We start from the raw sequence: 5,158 nt of genomic DNA, 5'->3' as shown, positions 1-5,158 counted from the left end.
GTTTATTCATAGTTCAATTTCTCTCGTGTCTCATCCCTAATCATCATCGTTATCAGTTTACTGTTATTGCTTGGTAAGTATTTCACAGTTGATTATGAAATATAATGAAGTATATTGTAATTTTTCTTCAAGAAATTATAAAATAAAATGTCTGAAATTTGAATCGAATTTTTTCCCTAAGATTCGTATTTCGGACAATTAAAATTAGTGATACTACAATGAGTGTTTTCAGGTTTATTATGGATGCGAAGCGAAACGGACAAAGTTGAGTGTTGGTCGAACGGACAAGGGCTGGACGAATAGCGGATCGCTCTACGAATACTTGGCTAACGTATTCTATCCCTGATTGGTAAAAACAAATATTATGTTTCCTTCTATCGTTCTCGTTGATGGTCACCGGTCACATGCCACATATGGAACGGTACAATTCTGCAAAGAGAAGAACATCGTTTCGATATCACTTCCACCGAACGCAACACACTTAATCCAGCCCCTTGAGGTGTCCTTTTTCAAGCCTATGAAAAGTTAATGCGACAATGTGCTTTTCAAATGGCGGTTCGACAACGGAGTTGCGGCAATAACAAGACCGGCCTTCGCTCCATTATTGAATCGATAAACGCAATGGAAAATAAGTAACGCCAATGTAATAGATTATTCTTCATTGTCCAACCCATAGTCAGAAGAAGTACGACAAAATATTTCGATATCTGTGCGCAACCATAAAGCAGAACCTGGTTTATCTAGCTCTATATTCCTTCGCGAGTTGAACCGCCGACTTCACCCGAACTTCTTACGGCTTTTGAACAACTGCGCCGAAACTTGTTGTGGACTGGCCATCCTGAAGCAATTTCCAGCTTTTTTTTTTCGAAATCGATCCCGTTCTGATCGATCTCAACATCGACACGATTATTCTCCAAGGAGAATAATTTGCTTATTCTGAGGAAAGTAAGTGTAACATTCTTATTATATTTTGTCTACTCTACAGTAGAATTGTATATTTTTTACATAATGTTTTGTCGTTATTGCAGTGTTATCTTCGGCGGAACTTTACATGAACGGCAACATGAATTATGTCAATTCCGAATATATTGGATCCGGTATACTCATACACAATTTTTTTATAACTTCTTGAATTAGTATTTTTTACAACAGACCAACACTCAAACATATTGGGATCAAATCGTCCTATAGGATTCGGTAAGATATGAATCTTCACGCACCAATATATTTTAAAATATTGTATAAATAATACACACGTTTTTTAACTACAGACCAGCAGATAGATATGAGGTAAGCTGAAGAATCAGTGGACAATGTGCAACTGGTTGAACATCTAAGAGAAGAAACGTTGAACCCTCCTTATTATATATCCTGGTAACTCGTTGACTTACGGTAGAAGTAAACCGCACGTTACTCTTCGCCACAGGCGAGTCCTGGGATATATGTTATAGAGAAGGAAAAGCTGCGAAGAAGCTAACGAAGCATCAAAAACTCGAGGAAAAGAAGAGAAAAACTGAATAGAAACAGAAAGCAATAGAAATACAAACATTAGCTAAATTGAGGAAGCAGGAAGAACGGATGAAGCAGAAAGAACAACTTGCAGAACAAAAAAAAAAGCAAAACATTCGCGATATTCGATTTTGTTCGAATGTTACAACCAGTGATTAACACCTTCGTCGCCCAGAGAGATTTGGTCGAGTTTCTTGCGGGGCCCAAATTCAACTGTCGGTGCGCTAGAGAAATAAGCGGGCAACAATAATTGAACCCAGATCTGGGTGACGGGGCGATCAAGGTGTTAATTGATTACTAATCGAACGGTTACTGCGCAATCGATATGTCATGAACAGAGATGAGATTTACCAATCTAATGAGATCGCTTTGTGGTCATTGGTGTTATTAGTTTTTTGTAGTCAGAGATCACTTGTTGCAGCCATAAGTATGAGATTACCTTAAGAAATATAATATCGCTGTACTAATTTTTAAACGCGTTTTTCTCGAAACCATTTTTTCAGCTGGTTGTATCGAAATCTCAGAATCTACTCGACTGATTCGGCTGAGATTTTTTATCAGTATATAAAAATGAATTATCTAAAGCGTTACATAGCCTGTTTTTGATATCTTTCATGAAAAATAACTAATTTTTAACAAAAATGGCCGCTATTTTGGCAATTATTAGAATTAGCTATTTTCCTAGAGTTTCAAAATATTCTTCGGGCTTCGTTCTGCGACACGCAATTGCTTCAGAACCGATAGCACCCTCAAGGTACTGATTTTAAGACAACATTTACGCATTCACCTGTCAACAGCGTAATAATCATTATTCGTTCACTCAAAAAATGGAAAATACCTCTTCAACTTAAACAACAACCAAAATACCCGTACAGTTCATTTTTCTCATGTTTGATTATTTAATTGCATCATTTACATTTACATTATTTACAAGTTGAGCTTAAAATCACAAGATACCATTATACAAACAGAGTGTTCGAGTGTCTTTCATACAATTTTTTTTTGTTATTCCAAAATTAAGATCGAGTAACAATGGCACCAGCAGTAATCTGGCTCAAGAATTTAAATTTTAAAGTGGGATTTTTGCCGGTCGCTTCGAACCGAAAAATTCACGATAACTTCTTCGCCACTTTAATGACAGTAATTGATTGGCGACCAGTCAGTTGCGTGTGGGGGAGTCGATTATATATTCTTCCCGCTCGATTCCGTCGCTTTTATCGCGAGCAACTTCCAAAATAAGATCAGACATAAATCAGGCTTTGTTCCCGATACCGATAAAAAATCCATAATTGAGATACAAAATTGCTGTTTTGGCTCAGGGGTTCAACGAGTGAAATATGTGTTGGAAAATTGATTTCGGTACACAGGTTGGGTGCTGCTTTAACAATCTCGCTGGCGGTATCGAATTACACGCTCTAGGCAACGGGGATCAGTGCGAATTAATTCGTGGGCAGCATTCCATGTTGCAGCAATGCTTTGAACGCGATGTCAGCCGTCGGGAATCGGGTATTTGGAATCTGGGCCCCGCTCAGTGTTGATTGAAATCGGTGCGATCTGATAAATTCATGCTCCCCGAAAGCAGAACTGATACGCTGCGCTTCGGCGCAGGCTCGCTCCCAAGGATCCGGACGAACAGTAACGAAAATTTGCATAATTTCCATGCTTACCTCTCGTAAACATCTACATTAATGGTCGATGAATGCTCGCCCTTCGGATGGTTCCGAGGCGAGACTGCATTGCCCAATTTCTTATAATAAAATTATTGCAATTTGTATGCGAATGCTCTCTCCTGCGCGGAAGAACCCAGGCGCTGTGTCCTGGCGCTGCTGGTCGGGTCGAGGGGAATTTTGTTTACATAAAACCTTTCGCGAGAAACTGGCCGATTCGGTCCGGCTGGGCTTGGGAGCTTGGCACTCCCGGAGCGATTTATCAACTTTCTCGGACGGTATTAATCAACCCGGGTCCGCTTTTGATTCGCTTGCCCTGCAAAAGTGCCTCAAAGGGCGTTTTAACGAATCTCTCCGTGGCGCGATTCAATTCCAAACAGCTCAATGCCCGCGAACAACGAATTTGCCCCGGCCAATCGCGCCCGGACGAAATCATCGCGATTTCGCAATCAAATTAATGGCGGAGTTGGGTGCAAAAAATTCACCTTCTGCCAATTTTGAAAAATGCGAAAATGATTATGTTTTTTTGGAATCTTTCACCCGCGAAATCGAGTATAGGGAGGCCAAACGAGACCCGATTCCGACAGCGATGCCCTAAGGGAACGAAAACGACGTCATTATCGGGTTGTGCCGTTGTGTGTTTTAGATTTGTTTTTACGTTTCTTGTTTGCTCAAGGGACGCGAATTAATTGATTTTAATTCGAGGAATTTACGGTAATTAATAATCGAAGCTTATCGAGGAGACAAAATCGCGCCTCTTACCAGCACCGCAGGAGTTGTAAGCACTGTGGGATACCCCCAAGGGCCAGGTTTCGAGTTCAAGAAGCGATTGGTATCAGGTAGTGCATTCTTCTGTGCTACTTGCAAAATGCGTTGCACTGGCAATAGTTACTGATTACGCTTGTCGAAAAAAAACCGGGTGGGTAATGTCGGGGACATAAACGGAAAGACGTAGGACTACATCAAGGTATGTCAACTGAAATAACTTATCGAATATCCAAGTAGTTTTTCTGTACCTATTAGCAAAACTACTTTACATTGTTTCCGGCACAGTGAAAGAATCGCAGCAAAAAAATATTGACTGGACGAAAAAGAAGTCGTAATCCTGGTGACCGAAATGTCCAAAAACAGAAATATAAGTGGACGTTTAATATCTGAAAAAAAAATTATCACAGCTGCCATGTCGATGTCGTCAGAAGTGCAATGAAAAAATAATTCCGAATGAAAGAAAAACTGCTATGGAGGCATTTTATCAGTTAGAGAGTCAAGTTGAGCAAAATATTTTTCAAGAGGGAAATGTATTATAGTAAAGGAAATGAAAAAAAGGCGTCCGAGGATAACAGTAAAATTCCGAGATCACGTTCCTTCACGTATTATTTTCGAACAAACGGAAAAGGTGATATTTCAGTTTGTAAAAAATACTTTAAGGATACCTATCAGATAATCGACGGGAGACTATACGACTGTTGTTGTAAGGAACACGTTTCATTGTTGATTGATCATCGTGGTCGCCATGTTCCAGATGACAAAATTGATGACACGTATGTTATAAAACATATAAACTCATTTTCCGCATGCAAAAGCCACTACACAAGAGCTAATAATCCGGGGAGAAAATACCTCGACACGGACTTAAATATTAAGAAAATGGACGAACTCTACATCGAGCATTGTACAGAGGAAAATATAGAACCATTGAAAGAAAAATATTATTTCAAGGTATTCTCCACTAAATATAATTTGCATTCTAGGCATCCATCTAAAGATACAGGCCAAATTTGTGATTATCTACAAATAAAAATTGAATCTTCACTCAGCGAGGAAATGAGAATGGTAAAAATCGAAAAGGACGTTCACTTGCAAAAAGCGGAACCGGCTTGTAATCATATGGCTGCAGATCTGATGGCAGCATCCGAAGATATTTTTGTCACCCGGTCACCCTTTCCGAAACTGACCACATCGGCAGCTTAATATAAAAAAAA

At 39.5% G+C, this 5,158-nt stretch overlaps 1 long non-coding RNA gene across 1 annotated transcript; it reads left to right on the top strand.

Moving 5' to 3' along the window:
- The first annotated feature begins 244 nt into the window (after positions 1 to 244).
- LOC129780456 (uncharacterized) lies at positions 245 to 1,291 on the top strand. The gene is made up of 3 exons (XR_008743927.1): positions 245 to 945; positions 1,029 to 1,097; positions 1,153 to 1,291. It is a non-coding gene; the product is annotated as an uncharacterized LOC129780456 (long non-coding RNA).
- The last annotated feature ends 3,867 nt before the right edge of the window (positions 1,292 to 5,158 follow it).

Source organism: Toxorhynchites rutilus, chromosome 3 (genome assembly GCF_029784135.1).
Source record: "Toxorhynchites rutilus septentrionalis strain SRP chromosome 3, ASM2978413v1, whole genome shotgun sequence".
NCBI lineage: Eukaryota > Metazoa > Arthropoda > Insecta > Diptera > Culicidae > Toxorhynchites > Toxorhynchites rutilus.
This window is presented reverse-complemented; position numbering and strand designations above follow the sequence as displayed.